The 23777-nt window shown below is 40.6% G+C and overlaps 1 protein-coding gene across 1 annotated transcript in view; it reads right to left on the bottom strand.

The window, feature by feature from the left end:
• Positions 1 to 21640: 21640 nt before the first annotated feature.
• Positions 21641 to 23777, bottom strand: part of LOC308664915 (putative defense protein Hdd11) — a 31720-nt gene continuing 29583 nt past the window's right edge. Inside the window, exon 10 of the mRNA XM_081322464.1 lies at positions 21641 to 23200. The gene's annotated coding sequence lies outside the window, so the exon portion shown is untranslated. The remainder of the gene's footprint in view (positions 23201 to 23777) is intronic.

The raw sequence follows: 23777 nt of genomic DNA, 5'->3' as shown, positions 1-23777 counted from the left end.
AGTTTATGGCAATGGCATCTCTTTTTTTAGTACCACTAGCTACTGTGTATATTGAAAACAATCAGATTATGGCTTTCTTGCTAGGACTTCCAATGTGCTGCCTTATGTCTCTGAGAGTTCAAAGCGCTTTGCTATCGTCAATAAGGATGATACAGTGTTTCTGAATGAGTGGATTAATAGACTTTGTTAATCCCAAATTTACATTTCAACACATGACTCGGCCCTGAAGCCAAGGCTAACCCAATGATTAAGAAGTCTATCATATTCCTTCCTGTATGTGAAAAAAAGGGGGCTCCTCCCTAAAACAATCCGTTTGCAGGATCATTCAAAGGATCAAAGCCGTTTCCCTCTTTCCTTTTCTTTGCAAATGACTATCTGTGCAGAGACACATTCCCAATTTGATCAGGCATCAAGGGAACTGATGTGATAAAGGAAATCCGGGACTTTTGTGCATTGGTTAATTTGGGATCAATGGAACTGTGAGGTTTTCTAGGAGTTACTCAATAATCTGGACAAGTGAAAGAGATGTAGTTTTGGATGATAACAACGGCTAGTCCTTTCAGTATTTATAGGACTGCGACATTCAGGGCTATACAATACTTGAAGACCATGCAAAAACAGCCTATTTTAGCCAATAAATTGTGATTAAATATATAAATAGGCTAATTCTATTGCTTGCTTTCTTGTGTGCAGGCAGTGATGGGCACGCTTTAGTATGCTCATGTATTCCTCTACTTCAGAAGCTGCGCCAGTTGCCAGTTTGCTTCCAGGTGCAATTTAAGGTGCTGGAAGCGTAGGGCCTGGTTACTTGTGGGACCACCTGTCTCCCGTAGAATCTGCCTGGACAATTGGATCCAGCAGGTTTGGTATGATTTAGGTTCCTTTGAATAGATATTGTCACCTGTTGAGACCCTGGAAGCATGCCTTCTTCGCAGCATAATAATCTGTGAGAATGTCCCTGAGAGACAGGAAGAGGAGGAGAAAGAGGTTAGGCAACACTGAGATAAGAGGCAGCTTAGCCCACAGGAGGAATGCGAAAATGTTAGACCAGGGGTGTCAAACTGCCGGCCCGCAGGCTGGATGCGTCATGGCAAAACCGCGCCCACCCCATTGCCCGGCAATGGAAAAAAAATCAGGATACGTTGCGACATGTCACATGATATTGAGAATTTGACACCCCTGTGTTAGACCTATCAGAAAGGACCCTCCCTAGTGTCTTGGATTGAAAAGGCAAAGGAAGAAGAGCTATCCTTGCAGATTTGCAAGATTCTATTATTATAACCTTACAATATAGGTAGCTTTAGTACTCATAGTTGGTGCTTATTATATGGATTACCTCTGACACCCCCGACTCTGCTGTTGTTAAGAAGGACCCAAGCTTTGGTGGGGGCAAGTGAACCCTCCCCCCAACTTTGGACTATGTGGGTTTGTTTCTTTTTATTCCCATCTGTTTTCATCACCATCTTTACTCTTTACTCTTCATTATTCTCTAATTTTTATTTCCAGGATCATTGGAATTCAGTCAGCGTATAAATTTAATTCATTGTCATCAACAACAACATCATCTAACTGGAAAATGGATTCCAGGTCCATAGTATTTATTACATTACATTGAGGGTATCAGAGTAACAGAATAGCAGAGCAAAATAACAGAGTTGGAAGGGACCTTGAAGGTCTTCTAGTCCAACCCTCTGCTCAAGCCTTGGTGGCGCAGTAGGCTAATGCCTCCTTAAGTAACACCAGCTGCCTGCAATTAGTGCAGGTTCGCATCCCACCAGGCTCAAGGTTGACTCAGCCTTCCATCCTTCCGAGGTAGGTAAAATGAGGACCCAGATTGTTGGGGGCAATTAAGCTGACTTTGTAATAATGCCGCTTGGGGGGGTGTATGAAAGCCCTAATAAGCAGGCATATACATAGAATGAAGGCTACTGCTAAGCTTGTAAGCCGCCCTGAGTCTTCGGAGAAGGGCGGGATATAAATGGGATTAAAAAAAAAGCAGGATACCTGGCCTATACCATTTCAAACAAATGTTTGTCAAGAAAGAAACTGTTCTGTCTCTCTTGTTCTTTGTTATTTAAACAGTGACTTTCATAAAAACATTTTCTCTCATTTATTAGTGATGCATAAATATATTCTTCATTGTAGAGATCACAGTAGTGATTCTTGCTTCTTTGCATTTCATGGATTGTGAAATGTGATACAGGTTTACATGCTATTTTCTCTCTGTACCTCTCAGATATGGGTGTAACAAGAATATATAATTGAAGATATATCATAGCACTTAATTATTTATTAGGAAGTACCGATTTATTCATACAAAACCATTTATAGCCTGCCTAGTTTCTATCCTTGAAAGTGCCTCCAGGCAACTTATAACCATAGCAATAACAAAAACAATAGCAATAACAAAAACATCGTAAAGGAAATACCGTAAAGAGTTGCACAAACCAGACCCATAATTACATAGTAAACAGAAGGAAACTAAATGAATTCAGACCAGGCAAATAAACTGCATTCCATATTTTCAAAGATCAAAAGGGTTTAAAACACATTGCAATGCAGCTACAACCCAAAAAACCAGGCCCTGGGTCACCTCTGTATCTGAAAATGGGAGGCAGAACATGACTGCAGATCTAAAGTACCACAGCAGGCAAGTGTGCATGAGGGAAAGTGGTTCTGAAGGTACCTTCATCTCAGATTGGATTCTAAAAGCTTTTATGCGCATTAATGACCAATAGAGACTTTTAAAAAGTTTTTAAAGGTACCATATTCAGTATGTAAAGAGCTGGCTCTATCAGTTGGCCTGGTGATCCAATGGGGGGAGTTCTTCTCTGCAGGTGGCTGCTAGATTGACAACAGGCTCCACCCCCACCCCCCCATTCTCTGCTCCCCACACAGCCATCTTTTTTTACTAGTCACATCTATGTATTCTTTTGTTTTTCCTTGTTTATTTATTGCTCTATTATTTTACTTTTGCTTTGTTTAAACTTCCTTTTTATTTCTTCATTTTGTATGGTTATGAGCCACCTAGAGTGGCCCCATGGCAAGATAGGCGGCAAATAATAATAATAATAATAATAATAATAATAATAATAATAATAATAATAATAATGATGATGATGATGAAGAATCATACCTGCCATTTTTAAATAAGGACTATTTGCTTAAATGGACTCCAGAAGATGGTAGAGGACAGGAAGGCCTGGAGGAACGTTGTCCATAGGGTCGCGATGGGTCGGACACGACTTCGCAGCTAACAACAACAATTTTAAAGGGTCCATTTCTCATGAGAACCCAATATTATCCAAATATGTTTGAGTACTTTCCGGAAAGAAATCCACTGAGTTCCTATTAATGGCTTATCTGCTCTACCCAGTTGTCTGTTGTCAGAATGAACAGACAATTGTTTTTGAAGGATAGAAATGGATGACATTCTCCTCTATTAATCTTACAGTGTCTAGTGACCTTTTCTGCTCCACTTCTAAAATGTATTTCAAGTCATGTTCCCGTGAACCCATGTATCTGCCTTGGATAACACGTAGTTGCAGATTAGGCCCAGTTATTCATTGACCCTATAATGCTGTATAATCAATAAAATTTACCTTCCATTACAATTACACATCATGAGAAAGGCAGGGCTAGATGAATCAAAAGTTGGAATTAAGATTGCCGGAAGAAATATCAACAACCTAAGATACGCAGATGATACCACTCTAATGGCAGAAAGTGAAGAAGAACTAAAGAGCCTCTTGTTGCAGGTGAAGAAGGAGAGTACAAAACTTGGGTTGAAACTAAACATTAAGAAAACCAAGATCATGGCATCTGGCCCTCTCAATTCCTGGCAAATAGATGGGGAAGAAATGGAGGTAGTGACAGATTTTATTTTCCTGGGCTCCAAGATCACTGCAGACGGGGACTGTAGCCAAGAAATTAAAAGACGCTTGCTCCTGGGGAGGAAAGCCATGGCAAATCTAGACAACACACTAAAAAGCAGAGACATCACCCTGTCAACAAAAGTGCGTATAGTCAAGGCTATGGTCTTCCCAGTTGCAATGTATGGCAGTGAAAGTTGGACCATAAGAAAGGCTGAGCGCCAAAGAATTGAGGCCTTTGAACTGTGGTGCTGGAGAAGACTCCTGCGAGTCCCTTGGACTGCAAGGCGATCAAACCGGTCAGTCCTAGAGGAGATCAATCCTGACTGCTCTTTAGAAGGCCAGATTCTGAAGCTAAAACTCAAGTACTTTGGCCACCTAATGAGAAGGAAGGACTCACTGGAGAAGAGCCTAATGCTGGGAAAGATCGAGGGCAATAGAAGAAGGGGACGACAGAGAATGAGGTGGCTGGATGGAGTCACTGAAGCAGTAGGCGCGAGCTTAAATGGACTCCAGAAGATGGTAGAGGACAGGAAGGCCTGGAGGAATGTTGTCCATAGGGTCGCGATGGGTCGGACACGACTTCGCAGCTAACAACAACAACAATTACACAAGCTAACAAAAATGCCTGAAAATTAGGAAGATTGAAATCCCAATTTTCATAAGAAAGCTTCAACTTTGAGAGGGTTGCAGTTCGATCCTTTCATAAAAACTTGTCAATTAGTTTGTATCAATTTGTTTAAGATATACAGGTAGACCTCAACTTACAACCATTTGTTTAGTGACCATTCAAAGTTACGATGTGGCTGAAAAAAGGTGACTTACGATTGGTCTTTGCACTTACAACTGTTGCTGTGTCCTCTGGTCATTTGATCACAATTTGGGTGTTTGGTAACCAGCAGGTATTTACAATGGTTTCAGCATCCAAGGGTTAGATCAGGGGTAGGCAAGCTTGGCTCTTTTATGACTCGTGGACTTCAATTCCCAGAAATCCTGAGCCAGATGGCTCAGGAACTCTGGGAGTTGAAATCCACGAGTCATAAAAGAGCCAAGCTTGCCTACCCCTGGGTTAGATGGTTGCCATTTGTAATCTTCCCAACCAGCTTCCAACAAACAAAATCAGGGAGGGAAGTCAGATTCACTTAATGATTGTGATTTTCTTAACGACTATAGCAAAAAAATGTCATAAAATCACTTCATGATGAAAGTTCTGGTACCAGTTCTGGCCACATGTTAAGGATACCTATATAAGAATATCTTCTTAAACCTTTAAGGTGATATGTATTATTCTATTTAATTTTTTTCTTATAGATTCATATATATTTTCAATCATATAATAATATCATTATTAACCTAGGTTATACAGTTTGAAATATTCACGTCTATCAGAAAAGACATTTTCTTAAAAATAATTATAATCAAAGAATTAACATAATTTGAACAAATTATGTAAAAATCCCATTTTTACATAATTCCATAAAAGCTTCGTGGCCAGTGGGCAAATATTAGATTTTTCCAATTTATTAAACACACAGAATATTTACCAAATTGCTGTACAGTCCCCACAAATTTAGAGATAGGACTTTGATAACTATTAAAAACCAAATATAGTAACAGTATGTTTAATTTAATACCTTGAACATCTTATAATTATCTAATAAGTCAAAGATTCCAACATCATATTCAATGTAGGAGGAGATAAGGGACATCCTTGACTACAAATGATAGCCCTTATACAATTTATTCAAGTTATGTTTGTTTGTTTGTCTACATAGATTTATAAAACACTGATTCCAGATTTTTATCCTTGGTCAGACCTGTTTTGTCTAGGAGAAAATATAGTACAAGAAGATCTGACCTGGAAAGTTAACACAACCCAGGTGGCTAGAAAGGCCCAACAGAGGCTTCACTTTCTTAGGGTCTTGCGGAAGAACAGGGTAGAACAACAACTAATGACCCTCTTTTACCGGTCTACTATAGAGAGCGTCCTCTCGTATGGTATTCTGGTTTGGTATGCTGGTCTGACAGCTGCGGACAGGAAAGTATTACAGAGGGTAGTGAGCACAGCACAAGACATTGTGGGCTGTCCCCTGACACCACTGGATGACATCGCCAGGGCTCGTTGCCTTGGAAGAGTGAGGAAGATTCTCAGGGATGACTCACACCCTGGACGGTATCTCTTTACTCTCCTACCATCGGGTAGGAGATATAGGAGTATAGCCAGCCGTACCAACAGGCTGAAAAACAGCTTTTATCCGTGGGCTGTTAGGCTTTTGAATGGGATATAATCTCTGTGAACTTATGCAGAATTGACTTGGGAGGCCGGTGTGTGGTGTAGTTGGTTCACATGGTGTGGTAGGATGGAGGGTTTGTTGTCACTGTGTGTTGGGGGGAGGGAGCATGGGGGGAGGCTCAGCTAATCTCAATGTACACATGTTGTACTTTGACAATAAAGGTTTATTATTATTTATTAGTATTATTATAATACACAAAGGACTACATATGCATGCATGCCACCACCTGAATTACTGTTTGCGTGTTAATTCAGCTCAAGAATTCTCTTCGCATGATGTAAGAGACATGTTCGGTTACAAATAGATATTTAAAGTATGCCATCTCATATGTCTGTCAGCCCAATCTGTCAATTCTATTTTGCCTTTCAACTCATATAGCGTAACTACAGTGGAGAAGGCTGTACAATTGTCTAACACAGGAAAAGGACTGTTAAGCAGATGTGATCTGGCTTTATAAACTGATTTGAAACATATGGAATTATATTCACATTGCAAAGGCAGAAGAAATAAGTATTGTTCATTGACGTGGAATCACCATTTAATAAGCCAAACCCTTAAAGGTAATAATTGAGCCAGAAAGGATATGCTGGGTTTATAAGCTTTGAAGAGCATTTATATCATCACTAGGTGATATTAGGAAACCTTTGGGCATGACTAGTGAGGTGTTCCTATTCTTCTAATAGTAATAAGTATTGTACTTCAGTAGCCATTGGCTTACTAAGATCTCCAAACCACTTAGACATCTGTGTTTTAATCTTCATTTCTCAAAACACCTTGCTGAAACAGGAAAATCACTACTAGCTCCGTGTTATCAATGTAGCACGGAGGAACAAAAACATCTGATGCAGCTTGATTCAAACGCCCGAGTATTCATTTCCTAGCCTGGTATCTTAATAGGAACCTGGCCCTCACATAAATTAAAAAAAGATTAGAAGCTATTTTGGATATAATCATAAGCAGAGGAAACCGGAAGGATGCCAGGGCCTTGCAAATCTTTCTTTTGAGATGTTTTATGGAGAATCATCCAACATAGGAAACGCAAATCAATCGCACTTGCAATTTGCTTTGCTTCTCATACTATACAACCCTCTTTTAGCATGCCTTTCCTGCCCTGTATACCTCCATCCGTCATATAACAAGCCACAGTTAAAGCATTGTAAATATTAAAAACAAACCAGACAAACAAAAGCCTCCTGTTCTTCACTATCCTTGAAAAATCAGCTCTTCATTCTCCACCCTCCCCAGCTTCAGAACTGATAAAGTCTCTACTTCTATGTTTTTTGTTTAAATTAGAAACTGGCTGTCATGACCCCTATTGTGTAGTGGGTTGTGGACCGCATGGCAATGAGGAGGCAGATGAGTACCGCATGTCAGCTCTTAATTTGTGGTAGGCGCGTACTGGACAAAGGGGGTTACCTGGACCCCTTATATACTTAGCCAGGTGATGCTCTGGCCAATCCACCCATCCGTATCTCCCCCCGAAACTCTTTCAGCCAATCCAGCCACAGCACAGTGCCCCCTGGTGGTACCTGCAGAGCTGCTGCTCACACCCCATACATAACACCCCTTCCCCCTTAAAAGATGACACATACATATACAAAAAAACAATTGGCATGCATAATTCAATACAACACAACATCAACCCAAACAGTGACCGGCTCTGGCCTGTTCAGGATTGTTCAAAATCAGCAAGATATGTTGGTGGTCTATGGGTCCTGGTAGACCGTCTTGGCCCTTGCTGGTCTCCCACATCATCATCAGTCAAGGTTGAGCCCTGGTCCCAAGATTCTGCTTGACCCCGTTCCTGGGCTTCCCCATTTTGTTCAATTGTTCTTTGTTGTGAGTGGTCACCCCGAATCCCTTCAGGAACCCGCTTCCTGATTTGATCTACATGACGCCTGATCTGGCGATTCCCCTCCACCCCAATAATGTAGGACAATGGCCCAGTTCTGTCAACCACCACCCTCGGAATCCAAAAATGACCTCGCCCGTAGTTCCTTTCCCAAACCAAGTCGTTATTGAGAAATTCTCTAGGGACTCTGGGATTCTCAGTCTCAGCAGCCACTCTCTCAGGGTGCAGTCTGTCCAATTTGGTGATGAGCCTCCGGCCCCACCGAAGTTCCGCTGGACTCTTACCTGTGGCCGTGCAGGGTGCGGTGTGCTACGCTAACAGGAACTGTGCCAATCGTTGATGCCAGTCGCCATTGATGATGTGCCGCAGTGCATCCTTGGTTGTTCTTACCATGCGTTCTGCTAATTTGTTAGACAATGGGTGGAAGGGCGCCGATGTAACATGCCTAATCAAGTTGGCCCTGGTGAATGCCTGGAATTCAGCAGAGGTGAATTGAAGCCCATTGTCTGAGACTAATACGTCTGGAAGGCCGTGTGTGGCAAAGAGCCCCCTGAGCACTTGGACGGTTTTGGCCGAGGTCATGCTAGTGACTGGTACCACTTCTAACCACCTAGAGTGGCTGTCTACCACCACCAAGAACAACTGTCCCTGGAAAGGGCCTGCGTAATCAATGTGCACTCTGGACCATGGAGTGTGTGTCTCTTCCCACTTGAGTACTGGTGCATGAGGCATATCAGGTCTGGACCTTTGGCAGTCATAACACCCATTAACTTGTTCCTCAATAGCCTTATCGAGGCCAGGCCACCAGAGATAGCTCCTTGCTAACACTTTCATTCTGACTATTCCTGGATGTCCTTCATGTAATGACTTAATGACTGTGTTTTTGAGTGTTTGGGGAATGATGACCCTACTTCCCCATAAGAGGCAGCCCTTGTGTGCCGACAACTCATGCGTCCTGTTGAAGTAAGGTTGGAATTCGGTTCCTGGAGAACTTTCTTGCCACCCCGTGACTACCCAAGACTGGAATCTGCTTAGGACTCTGTCTGCTGCTGTTTCAGGGGCTATGTCTTTTGCCTGCAGGGGGCACTCTGGTAGATCTTGAATGGACAGTATCTGGGCTGCTGGTGCTGGATCAGGTTCAGCCTTGTCTAAGGGCAACCTACTTAGCCCGTCCGCATGGCCCATCTCTTTACCCGGCTTGTGAACTAACTTGCAAGAGTATGCAGATAGGAAGATGGACCACCTAAGCATTCTGGGTGACAAAATTTGCGGTGTCTGTCCATTGTGAACAACCCCAGTAGAGGCTTATGATCTGTGAATATGGTGAATTCCCTGCCATAGAGGTAGTCATGGAATTTCTTGACCCCAGCCACTATGGCCAGGGCTTCCTTATCGATTTGAGCGTAGTTCCTTTCTGCCCTAGACAATGTGCGTGAGTAATAGGCAATGGGCACTTGGACTCCATTGTCTTCAAGATGGCTCAGAACAGCACCCACTCCGTATGGTGATGCATCACACGCGATGCATATGGGTTTTGACTCTATGAAGTGGGTGACAGTGGAGTTACTAGACAGTAGCTCTTTCAGTTGTCTAAACTTTTTTCATGCTGCTTATTCCAATTCCACACAGCTTGCTTGTCTAGGAGCCTGTGCAGAGGTTCAACTATTGCAGCTTTGTGTGGAAGAAATGAGTGGTAAAAATTTAGGAGCCCCAGGAATGCTTGTAATTCCCCCTTGTTCTTTGGAGTGGGGGCCATTTTAATTGCCCTCACCTTGGATTCAGCAGGATGCACCCCCTTGGCATCTATTCTGAACCCTAGGAACTCTGTAGATGTTACCCCTATGCTGCACTTCTCTTTCTTGAGTTTGAGCCCTGCAGAGCGAAATCTGTTTAAAACAGCCTGCAGTCTCTCAGCTAATACCTCCTCAGAGCTTCCAGCAATGAGGGTATCATCAAACTGATTAAGTCCTTCCCAAACTGTTTAAAACCTCTCACCATCTTCACATGCCTGGTTTATCAGCACATAATCTGAGTTATTTGCTATTGCCTTCCGTCTTACACTTACAACTGCTACCCATTCAAAGAGCTGCTCTTTATGTAATCTAAGTGTTCATAATAAATCCATTCGTGCTATTGATATCAGATGTAAATTGTCCCTTAAACTCTGCCTATGTTGGGTAAAAACTACTGGAAGAATGCTATAAAGTTGAGCCCTTTTCCCAAAGTTGTGCTGCTACTTCTGTATTCAGCATGTTGCCTGTAGCAAGTAACCATAATCTTTAATCATGGCAATTTCCCTGGTGATCTAGAACCTGATTACACTGTACAATTAAAGGGAGGAATTTCCAGGGTATAGGTGACTTCAGGTGTGGCACCATAAATGACAATAGCATCAAGCAATGACAGAAAGAGTAGCACAACTTCGTGGGTGGGATTAAGATGGAAGGTCTTTCCCATTCAAGCGGCTTAGTCTTTTCAGATGAGTAATGTGTGAATAAGTAATTGAAGATTGCTGTCGCAGACACATTCAAGACAAAACAAGTTTAATTGCTTTTGCTTTTTAAAATGAATGAATGAACCAAAAGGACATTCACCATCAAGGCTTGGATAGGTATATATTGAGAGAGAGAGAGAGAGAGAGAGAGAGAGAGAGAGAGAGAGAGAGAGAGAGAGAGAGAGAGAGAGAGAGAGAGAGAGAGAGAGAGAGAGAGAGAGAGAGAGAGAGATTTGGAGCAGGCTAAATTAGGAAAGAATAAGGGACGCGGTGGCTCAGTGGGTTAGGACGCTGAGCTTGTCGATCAGAAGGTCGGCAGTTTGGCGGTTCGAATCCCGAGTGCCGCGTAACAGAGTGAGCGCCTGTTACTCGTCCCAGCTTCTGCCAACCTAGCAGTTCGAAAGCACGTAAAAATGCAAGTAGAAAAATAGGGACCACTACAGTGGGAAGGTAACAGCGTTCCGTGCGCCTTTGGCGTCTAGTCATGCCGGCCACATGACCACGGAGACGTCCTCGGACAAGCGCTGGCTCTTCGGCTTTGAAACGGAGATGAGCACTGGCCCCTAGAGTCGGAAACGACTAGCATGCATGTGCGGGGGAACCTTTACCTTTACCTTTAAATTAGGAAAGAAGGGGGGAAATAAAAAAAATCTCTGGTTGATATTTTATTTCTTTCAGAAGAGGAGTGCTTCTTAACATATGGGTATATTTATTGTGACTACAAATGGTGCTTCCCTTCTGTAGGAAAAGACACTTCAAGATCTGTTGCCAGCTTGGTATCTCATTCAATGGCCATTTTAAATGTGCAATTATCACTGAATATTTTCTGATGTATAGCACTGTCTCTATGTCCTCAACTGCGAAGTTAGTTCCAATCAAAATTACCCCTTCTGGAGCAAGACATATATTCTGTCTACCTGGATACATGTGCAACTTAAAAGGGAATTCATGAGATCAATAGCTCATAACATTTTAAACAACTATTATTTCTGCAAGGTATATTAAGTATCCTGAGGTGGATGTTTAACATAAACAGGAAAAAAACACACTGGTGTCCAGTGTCTCCTGGGGCATCTATTTTTCCTTATTATCTGGTCTACCTTTAAGAACTGGCAGAGTTTGTAGCTGTCTTTTCAGGTTCTTTAGCAAGAAATGTTGGATTGGCCTGATCCAGGATTTCTGTAAAGACTGAAATGGACCAGACAGAACAGTCTCTGATCTTTCTTACCAGCTCAATTCCAAAGTTCCAATAATTTAAAGATGAGCTTAGGTTTTATTTTGGGGAGATAGGGAAAAGATGTATACTATTGGAAGAACTGTTTTGTGAGGAGAAAAAATTGTTTGTTGTGAAGGATAAAAACTTTGGAACTGGTGAGTGTTTACAACTGTCTCATGTGACCACCATTTTGAGTGCTTCATAGATGGCTTCCAACAAGCAGAATCAATGGAGAAACTGGCAGTAAAATCAGAAATTGAGGTCACTTAATCACTGCAGGTAATTTGCTTAATGACAAAAGTGGAAGTGAGGTCTTAAATACATCAAGGTCACACGATTGTCACTTAATGAAATTGCAGGTCTCAACTATGGACATTAAGGGGTCTACCTGCTTGATTAAAGTATGCAGAAATTCTTAAGGGGGGGGAAAAGGGAAACTCAGTGTCTGGGAAAGGACAGGTGTGAGAAGGAAAAGCCAAAACAACCTAGCTTTGATTCTGTATGATACACAAGGGGGAAAGGAAAATTGTAGCAAGCTTTCAAAATTCTGCTATTATATTCTTCAACAGCGAAGTAACATTCCTGTAATTCTTACGATATCTATTTCCTGATCTGGTCTGCCTTGAATGACTGACAGCTAGGAATAAAAATCTACAGCCTTTCACAGGGCAAAACTTCTAGATAGCTCAGAGCAAAAGAGCAAGGGCATCTAAGAAAAAAACAACGAAAGAGCCCATAAAATCCAGATCACAGGCCTAGTCATGTTCACAAACATAATCAGCTTCATCAGAAAGTGGATCATAAGCCAGATCTCTAACACCACTATTTTCCAAAAGGAAAATATGGCTTGAGAAAGAAATGCTTTACAGGCCAGTGCAAATACTCAATAGATAAATTAGGATTTTCATAGACATGGTACAAATTCACCAATATTTCATATATCCCCAGGCTCTGTTGCTACCGATGATGTGGGGGTTTTCATTAAATTGAGGTTACCAATTTAACCCTGGAAAACCCTGAATCATAAGTCGTAGTTGCTCTTTCAGTCCTTGTAAACCAGCAGGCAGCCATATTCATTTAAATAAATAAATATTGATTATATTGGCCTGCTGGCAGTTATCGCTTCTTGGCACCCAAGTATTTAAATATTGAAATAAGTTAGCAGTTACTCTGCATTTTGCAGCAAAGTATGATGCATGTGTTAGTACATTTGTTCCATACGGACAGTATTTTTAAAATTGCCACGAGGTTGGGATGATTGAGAAACTAACAAATGTCTATGGAGATTCTCAATCATACTGGCCATGGTTATTGTAAAAGTGCTTTTTTTAAAGGCAAGTGGACTTCCTTTGTTTTTCCTGGAAGACATTTTGATTCTCCTCCAAGAAGGAACAACAAAAGAAAGATCAGTTGCCTTTTTAAGAAGCACTTTTGGGAGAAATTAACCAATGGAGGGGAAAGTGTTTGCAAACCTAAGGTACATATAACTACAACATATGTCTGATGTAACTGCAAAGCACCGTGGCATATAATTTTAGCTTTCAGGAGAAAGCAGATACTTAGATATGATACAGATAGGACTGGGCTGGTATGTGAACGGGAAACGATACACCCCAGGACTAACTTTAATGGAGAAATGACGACAGAAGGCACATGAGAAACCCTTCCTTTCCTTGAAACTCTTCCATTGTGCAGATGGAACCAGGACAGCAACCGTGGAGGAATCAGATGTGGGTGGAGAAGATATTTTGATAGCTCCCGATACAGAAACCTGGCAGTGCAGTGCAGAAGGCAGGCAGAGACAGGTGATCAAATCAGGTCATCTGAGTAGGCAGTGTGAGCAGTACAGTGATACTTAAAAGCATGAACTATCTGTTCTAGTATCTGGCTGCTTCATCTCTTGACTTCTGGTTATGCTTTCCTTCTTCCTTACCTACACAAAATCAACGTGCTAGCTTATTTTGGATCAGCTTGTTTTCTTTCGCACGGTAAACCTTTTCCAAAGTTGGGCCCTCTCTATATATGCTGATTTTTTTTCTTCTCAGAAGCCGCCAGTCAGAGTAACAACCTTGGTGGAGCAGTGGGCTAATGCCTCCTTAAGTAACACCAGCTGCCTGCAATTAGTGCAGGTTCGCATCCCACCAGGCTCAAGGTTGACTCAGCCTTCCATCCTTCCGAGGTAGGTAAAATGAGGACCCAGATTGTTGGGGGCAATTAAGCTGACTTTGTAATAATGCCGCTTGGGGGTGTGTGTGAAAGCCCTAACAAGCAGGCATATACATAGAATGAAGGCTACTGCTAAGCTTGTAAGCCGCCCTGAGTCTTTGGAGAAGGGCGGGATATAAATGGAATTAAAATAAAAATAAAAATAAAACAACATTTGAGCTATTGATTGGTAGGGAGATGATACATGCAACACAGGTTGGAAAACATGGTGACTACAGAGGCGGTTGTTTTATAATATTTTTTTTTAAAGGAAAAATAGAGAAACTCGACATGTTTTTGATGTCTGTTTCCAGCAAAGAAGTTTCCAGCAAAGAAGTAATGGGAAGTGTTGCTGAAGTTTTAAGAAAAAAACGTAGCCCTTGTTAGACATTGCCTCATACAGCAAACGCCCAAAGTTATGACAGTGATGAAAAAGTAAACTTGGTGACTAATCCTCACATTTTATAATCTTCACAGGTCTGTAAAGCAAAGGAAAGCTGCAGTAAGATCTTAAGGAAAGCCTCAAGTTTCAGTTAACTTTAATTAACAACTGAATTGCAGATGCCAATTCTGGCTGCCAAACAAGGACTATCTGACTTTCATCATAGTGCCCAGGTATGCACCGTTTGCTTTGCTTTAGTTTATAAAATGAGAAATACTACAGGTGCAATGTTGCAAGTGGAGATGGATGCGGTGGTCAGAGACTCAGGTGCCTGCTGCAGGCTTATCTGGAATGGTAGGCCCTGGCAACATTAACCCTTATCACACACACCTCCCCAAGAATGGATTACTGCAGACTACCTTTCGTGGGGCAGCAAAGTGTACTTTCCTTACGGAGGTGCAGCAAAATCCAATGTGTGTGTGTGTGTGTGTGTGTGTGTGTGTGTGTGTGTGTGTGTGTGTGAAGAACCTTTTAGTTACATTATTGCAATAAACCCACAGTTCCCAAAGTTTCATTGAATTGTTTTCATTGTTCAGTTGTGTTCTGTTTTGATTTTTAGGGGATGTGTGTGCCTTATGATTGTACTAAGCCCCTGACTTAAAACCTGCAGATAGCTTAGAAGCCTCTATAGCCTCATTAAAGTCCTCGACTTATAACCACTTATAACCAGTCCTGAGTGACCGTTCAAAGTTACAATAGCACTGAAAAAAGTGACTTATGACTGTTTTTCACTTAGCATCATTGCAGCATCCCTATGGCCATGTGATCAAAACTCAGACACATGGCAACACTTGGTTCATATTTGTGAAGTGAAGTTGCAATGTCCTGGAGACATGTAATCATCTTTTGCAATCTTTGCTTCTGAGAAGCAAAGTCAATAGGGAAGCCAGTGTCACTTGACAACTGTGGTACTAATTTAACAACTGCAGTGATTCACTTAACAACCGTGGTAGGAAAGGTCACAAAATGGGGCAAAACTCACTTAACAATTGTTGTGCTTAGCAACAGAAATTTGGGGCTGAATTGTAGTCGTAAGTTGAGGACTACCTGTATACCAGTGTTATGTGTACTGTATTGGTTTCCAATAGATTTCTTGGTCCAATCCAAAGTGATGGCCATAGCCATTAAAGTTCTTCCTGGGTTGATTTCATTCTTCTAATGGAACCAGCACATCTGGTAGACTTGACCAAATAGAGGGGCTCAGAATATCCCATGCTTTAGGTCAGACATGTCAAACTCGTGATGTCACGTGATGTCACGCAACATATCGGGACTGTTTTGCCATTGCCGGCAATGGGGTGGGCGCAGCTTCTGCGTGATGTGTCCGGCCTGTGGGTCGGCAGTTTGACACCCCTGCTTTAGGTGGAGAAGTGTGGGGGTTAAGGCAGCATTTGTTGAATAGCCTACCCTCCCCCAGAAATTTGGGTGCCATTACTCTGGTGTCTTTTAGGAATGCTTTTCAATGGAAAATTTCCACTGAGCATTTGAAACTGAATGGCTTTTATTAATTATTGGGATGGGCACCATGTTTTTTCACAGTTCAAAATATTATTTTCATTTATTCAATTTATTCATTATATTTATATAGTCACCTGTCTCTCTCAATAAAGTGACTCTGGCTTTGCTATTTTATTCTGATGTTATTTTGATCTGTTATTATAAACCGCGGGGAATCAATACTAATTTAATATATGTAATAATCTAAAACACACATTCCATATTTGATTCATATGTCTGCTTCCTTCTCCAAATATCACCAGCTGGTATTGCTATTGCTATTTATACAAATGTTGTTGTTCCTAGAAATCATGGATAGTTCAGGTATTATCAGCCCTTTGTATATGTGCAGTTAAGAGGTGTTTTTTTGCCCCAATATGCTTTTTATATTTACCTAGATTATACTGTATTTGCATTATGACTGGCCAAACATTTAAAGAGATCTTTCTTGCGATGTTGTTCATAGTAGCTTTTATTTTTAAATTGTCTTTATTTTAAAAATATTAAAACACAGATAAATAAAAAGCATAATATGTATGTCTGTGTGTGCAGTTTTTATACATGCAAATGTTTAAAGTTTTACAGAAGTTTCAGGAAAACATTATACATATTATAATCATTCATTCTTGTGGTAGTTAGTTGCGAAGTCGTGTCCGACCCATCGTGACCCCATGGACAACATTCCTCCAGGCCTTTCTGTCCTCTACCATCTTCTGGAGTCCATTTAGGCTCACGCATACTGCTTCAATGACTCCATCCAGCCACCTCATTCTCTGTCGTCCCCTTCTTCTATTGCCCTAAATCTTTCCCAGCATTAGGCTCTTCTCCAGTGAGTCCTTCCTTCTCATTAGGTGGCCAAAGTGTTTGAGTTTCAACTTCAGGATCCTTCTAAAGAGCAGTCAGGGTTGATCTCCTCTAGGACTGACTGGTTTGATTGCCTTGCAGTACAAGGGACTCGCAGGAGTCTTCTCCAGCACCATAGTTCAAAGGCTTCAATTCTTTGGTGCTCAGCCTTTCTTATGGTCCAACTTTCACAGCCATACATTGCAACTGGGAAGACCATGGCCTTTACTATACGCACTTTTGTTGGCAAGGTGATGTCTCTGCTTTTTAGTGTGCTGTCTAGATTTGCCATGGCTTTCCTCCCCAGGAGCAAGCATCTTTTAATTTCTTGGCTGCAGTCCCCATCTATGGTGATCTTGGAGCCCAGGAAAATAAAATCTGTCACTACCTACATTTCTTCCCCATCTATTTGCCAGGAATTGAGAGGGCCGGATGCCATGATCTTGGTTTTCTTAATGTTTAGTTTCAACCCAACTTTTGCACTCTCCTTCTTCACTCTCAACAAGAGGTTCTTTAGTTCCTCTTCACTTTCTGCCATTAGAGTGGTATCATCTGCATATCTTAGGTTGTTGATATTTCTCCTTAATCTTAATTCCAACTTTTGATTCATCTAGCCCTGCCTTTCTCATGATGTGCTCTGCATATAAGTTAAACAGGCAGGGTGCCGGACTCCTTTCCCAATTTTGAACCAATCAGTGGTTCCGTGTCCAGTTCTCACTGTTGCTTCTTGACCCACAAATAGGTTTCTCAAGAGACAAATAAGATGGTCTGGTACTCCCATCTCTTTAAGAACTTGCCACAGTTTGTTGTGATCCACACAATCAAAGGCTTTAGCATAGTCAATGAAGCAGAAGTAGATGTTTTTCTGGAACTCCCTAGCTTTCTCCATGATCCAGCGTATGTTGGCAATTTGGTCTCTAGTTCCTCTGCCTCTTCGAAATCCTGCCTGTACTTCTCGTAGTTCTCGATCCACATACTGCTGGAGTCTAACTTGTAGGATTTTAAGCATAACTTTAGTAGCATGTGAAATGAGTGCAATGGTGTGATAGTTTGAACATTCTTTGGCTCTGCCTTTCTTTGGAATTGGAATGTAAACTGATCTTTTCCAATCCTGTGGCCACTGTTGAGTTTTCCAAATTTGCTGGCAAATTGAGTGTAGCACTTTTACTGCATCGTCTTTTAAAATTTGGAATAGCTCAGCTGGAATACTGTCACCTCCACTAGCTTTGTTGTTGCTCAGCTTTCCTAAGGCCCATTTCTCTTCACATTCTAGGATGTCTGGCTCGAAGTCAGTGACCACCTCATTGTGGTTATCAGGGACATTAAGCTCATTTTTGTATAGTTCTTCTGTGTAATTTTGCCACCTCTTCTTAATCTCTTCTGTTAGGTCCCTGCCATTTTGGTCTATCATGCCCATTTTTGCATTAAACGTTCCCTTCATCTCTCCAATTTTCTTGAAGAGATCTCTAGTCCTCCCTATTCTATTGTTTTCTTTTATTTCTTTGCACTGTTCATTTAAGAAGGCGTTCTTATCTCTTCTAGCTATTCTCTGGAATTCTGCATTCAATTGGGTGTATCTTTTTTTTTTCGCCCTTGCCTTTCACTTCCCTTCTGTCCTCAGCTATTTGCAAAGCTTCCTCAGACAGCCATTTTGCTTTCTTGCATTTCTTTTTCTTTGGGATGGTTTTAGTTGCTACTTCTTGTACAGTGTTGTGAACCTCTGTCCATAGTTCTTCAGGCACTCTATCAGATCTAATTTCTTAAATCTATTTGTCACCTCTACTGTATATTCGTCAGGGATATGATTTAGTTCATACCTGAGTGGCCTAGTGTTTTTCCCTACTTTCTTCACTTTAAGCCTAAACTTTGCAATGAGAAGCTCATGATCTGAGCCACAGTCAGCTCCTGGTCTTGTTTTTACTGACTGTATAGAGCTTCTCCATCTTTGGCTGCAGAGCACATAGTCAAGCTGGTGTTGTGATTCAGGGTCAGCCTGTGGGTTCGGCAGTTGGGTTGGACGACTCAGAGGAGGAGGAGGGGGGTGTTGAAGAGCTTGCTGATGATGGCCTTGAGGCTCCGCAGAGCCCTCAGCCAGGCCCCTCCCACCTGGTCACGACGGAGACCCAGCTGTGTGAGCCTGACAGCGTGGATGAAGATGACCCACAGCTGGCCCTGTTCAAGGACGCCCAACGCAGGAGGCAGTCAATCAGGAGTAAACAGAGGAAGGCAATGGGGCACCTCGGAAGGAGGCAGAGAGAAGCCACGCCCTGAACTGTATAAAAGGGGAATGCGTGGGAGGGCTGGTTTGCTGAAGGCAACCGCTTGAAAAGCTCCTGTTTCATGGTTCGTGTTTGCTCTCTTTGCTCTGTGTTTTTATGTTAATAAATTTGGCAGGCTTAATTCCAGCCTCTTGCCTTCTTGTAAAAGGGGTTGTCCCTGCCTTTTCTGCAGGGCCGGTAGCAGGCTGGTACAGAACAGCTGATTTCTGTGTTGACCGTCTGGTGATGTCCATGTGTAGAGCCATCTCTTGGGTTGTTGGAAAAGAGTGTTTGCTATGACCATTGTATTCTCTTGACAAAATTCTATCAGCCTGTGCCCTGCTTCATAATTATTCATACAGGCCTTCAATCCATTTAGTAACGGGGGCCATACTTTCCCCCCCTCAAAGGTTGAAAGAATATCTTAGCAATAAAAATGGTTTGGGAAACTATTACCATTGTCAGTTTCCATATATAAATTTATACTTCCAAATGTTTGTCTGAAAATTAAATCCTCCCTCAAATTCAAATTAATATGTGTAATTACGTCTTCCCAGAAAACCTTAAAACATGTGATTTAATGAAGCATTATTGCACATACAGCAACACAGTGATTTACTTCTTTTTTATACAGTGCAACAGGGTCCAATAAATCTAAAATATTTTTGTGGAATAAATTATAATCTGAGACCTATTGGGGGGTTTTTATAGTACAGTTAAAACAATTCAGCCTTGTTTAGATAAAATGGGTTTCCAATCCCTTGTGTTCTATTCAGCCTTTAATCTTTGCATGTCAAATTGATGTATTGATCGCAAGTTATCCATAAAATACTAATTCTGGGCTTTTTTGTCTTGCAAGATTTAATTGTATTGATTATTATTCAGAAATGCCATAGGTCCAAAATAAGTTTTCAGTAAATGTTGTAGTTGTAAATACTGCCAGTTGGTGGCAACAGACAAATGATATTTATCTTTTAACACAGAAAACGACAATTCATGCCTACCATCTGATATTTGAACTAACATAAAAAAATCCCCAGCATTCATACAAACATTCCATACAACAGTTTTTCTGTCAGTTTTTAATCTGTTTAAATCTTGACAGCATACTAAAAAGCAGAGACATCACCCTGCCAATAAAAGTGTGTATCGTCAAGGCTATGGTTTTCCATGTGAGATTCACTATGGTTACATGATAAGATAGTCACACAGGTGCAGAGAGCAGGGGAAAATGTACAGATAGAAATGAGCTGCTGCAAAACTAAAAAAACAGCAGTGACACAATGTATGGCTGTGGAAGCTGGACCATAAGAAAGGCTGAGTGCCAAAGAATTGAGGCCTTTGAACTATAGTGCTGGAAAAGACTCCTGCGAGTCCCTTGGACTGCAAGTCGTTCAAACTGGTCAGTCCTAGAGAAGATCAACCCTGACTGCTCTTTAGAAGGCCAGATCCTGAAGTTGAAACTCAAATACTTTGGCCACCTAATGAGAAGGAAGGACTCACTGGAGAAGAACCTAATGCTGGGAAAGATTGAGGGCAATAGAAGAAGGGGACGACAGAGAATGAGGTGGCTGGATGGAGTCACTGAAGGAGTAGGTGTGATCTTAAAGGGACTGCAGAAGATGGTAGAGGACAGAAAGGCCTGGAGGAACGTTGTCCATGGGATCGCAAGGGGTCGGAGACGACTTCGCAACTAACAACAACAACAAAATCATAGAATAAAATTGGTGTGTATGTGGTGATGGGGGAATGGATCAAAATGTAATTTTCCAGCAATAACATAGTGCAAATTTTTAATCAACATAATATTGACAGAAGATAAATCTGTATTTTGAACCTGAACAGACCAATCAACTAAAGGTGCGAGGTATGAATATTCCAAAAGGAACCAGGAAGGATACTTTAGATTAAATGAAGCTACCCAAAATTTAATCCAACTCTGACAGAATGTGTAATGGTATAATTCAAGATCTGGGAAATAAAGCTCTCCATCTTTATCTGAAAACTACATTTTTCAAATATTTTTCAGTGTTTTCCAAATAAGTGAATGGGAATTCCGCACAAAATAGAAAATATCCTCGAAGTTAGATTCATTTTGAGAGTGTTTATCCCATCCCCAAATTTTAAGGGTAGCTATTTATAACATCCAAGGAAATTTCTTTATATAATATAGTATATTGTTCGTATTTAGTGTACTTATTTGAGAAACATCACATGGAATAAGAATACGTAAGTCCATAAATTCAGTATATATTGTATATGAATATGAGGATTAATAAATCTTTGACTATTGAAATCAATTCCAACTTAGCCCAAATAACAGTGTATCTTGCAAGTAATCCAAACACACTAATCTAGTGCATTTGAGCCAGAATCTGCTACATCCACAAATAAACAATAGAATATCTTTAACAAAGAAAGCAGGTTTATACTCGAATCAATTATGCAATACAACCCAAATATATTTTTATTTTGTTTAATAGCACAAGAGTTCTAAACAAATAGCAAAAATCAAAGAAGAAAGTAAACGTTCTTGACATTATATAATAAAAAATTACATGAAGCTCTCACTTTAAATTTGGGATTGCATACAGAATCTGGACCCATTTTATAAATCCTTCTAGAATCCAAATTAAGGTAACACACATTTACCATCAATATATTTTATTAAAATCTTTTTCCATTTCAACTTACCAATCAACAAAATCATGGTCACAGAGCAGCAAAAGGAGATGGGATAAAAATAAGTATTTTTTTTAAAAGCTAAAAAAAGATATTAAGACAAAAATTCTAGAATTATAATTGCAGCTTTGAGCTTTCTGTCTTGGTTGAGATCAATTAAATCCACTGTCAGCCAAATATTGTTTGAATCATATTTAGTTTTGACAAACCAGCTGGATCATTCTTGTCTGAAGAAGGAAATACAGTACTTGAAAGCTATTGACTCTAATAGCAGTTAAAATTTTGAATATTGACAATAATCAAGGAAATAGGACAATAACTCAGGACATGATTTTACTAGATTCTAGAAAAACTGTGATATGTGCTTCATAAATGAAGATAAAATACTATTCTCAAAAATATTATTATATAGCTAACCAAGCAGAGGGGCAAGTTTTATACCATTCCACAGGAAAGCCACCCAATTACCATTAGCTGTATTCAAAATTGTTTTTAAATCTTCTCTGTAGTCAAAGGAATGACTAGTAATTATTCTTTTAAGGAATCTAATTGAGGAAGATCAATTTTGTCTAAAATTGCCTATATATTTACCTCAGCTAGATTCTTACATAAGACCAAGTATAATTTAAAACATTAAAATGTTGATCATTTTTAATTTAGACCAACCTATATTGTTTGAGCTCATTTTTGACTTTAGTTGTCTTTGAATTGTGACTGGATGCTTAACCACCATTTGAAGTTACAGTGGAATTTTAAAAAGCTACTTATGACTCATCTTCTCATTTACAACTGCTTGCAGCATCCTGCAGTTATGTGTAATTTGTGATACAGGTTTTTTTTTCCAGTCTCCAGCAAAAAAACAATAACACCACCTATTGGTTATGCTGGATTCACTTAACAACCATGTGATTTCTTTAACAAGCCTGTAGTTCACTTAATGATCACAATGACTTGCTTTTCAACTGTTGTAAAAATAGTCATAAAGACAAATTTGGTGACATAGTTCCTTGACTTACAATTGCAAGGCCTTATAATCGAAATTCCTGGTCCATTGTGTCCATAAGTTGGGGTCTACCTCTATACAATTGGCCAGCTACTGATTCCCTATGTTAAGATTATTTATGAACAAGTTATAAAACACCTGCATCTCATTTTTCGGTGCGACTGAAATTATAACCACTATTGTTCCTAGTTTAGTTCTCAAATTAGCAGGAAGTAAGCTATGCTCAGTGGAGTAAATATGGTGTCAGAAAAACTGAGAAAGCAGGTGTCAAAGAATGGGTTTAATTTATCAAAGAATGAGGGGAAAAGTTCAGAACATTGTAAGATGAATATTATTTTGATTGTTTTCCTTAAGAGTGTTTTGGCTTGCAACATTAACATTTTTATTCAATAGCACGATACGCCAGGAAAACCATATAAAAGATAGAAAATTTTTCAAAGTAGTTGTTCGGCAAGATATTTCAGTCTTTCCTCTACACAGAAATTGTTCTTATGCTTGACTTGCATAATTTCTTCAGCTTCAGTTATGTTTCATATTTTCATCTATAACACAGAAATATAACCATATCATCCAACAGTTTATCAACCCTTCACTCTCCCACTCTGAACAACGATTGAAATCCTTTTCTTAATAACATTTTTGTTAATGATTCAGGTCCAAATAATTTAATCTGGACACTATTTTCACATGAATGACATCCTCGGTTGCTAAATATTGTAAGACCAATGGACCATAAACAATTTCTCCGCTATTAATAAATCATCCAGTGCACTTAGATTTGATAAAAAAGGTAAAGGTAAAGGTTCCCCCACACATGCGTGCTAGTCGTTTCCGACTCTAGGGGCCGGTGCTCATCTCCATTTCAAAGCCGAAGAGCCAGCACTTGTCTGAGGACGTCTCCGTGGTCATGTGGCCAGCATGACTAGACGCCAAAGGCGCACGGAACACTGTTACCTTCCCACCATAGTGGTCCCTATTTTCCTACTTGCATTTTTACGTGCTTTCGAACTGCTAGGTTGGCAGAAGCTGGGACAAGTAACAGGTGCTCACTCTGTTACGCGGCACTCAGGATTCGACCTGCCAAACTGCCGACCATCTGATCGACAAGCTCAGTGTCCT

The sequence above is a fragment of the Vipera berus genome, assembly GCF_964194415.1.
Source record: "Vipera berus genome assembly, chromosome: 3".
Lineage (NCBI taxonomy): Eukaryota > Metazoa > Chordata > Lepidosauria > Squamata > Viperidae > Vipera > Vipera berus.
Note: the sequence above shows the minus strand (reverse complement) of the source record. Positions and strands in the feature narration are given on the sequence as shown.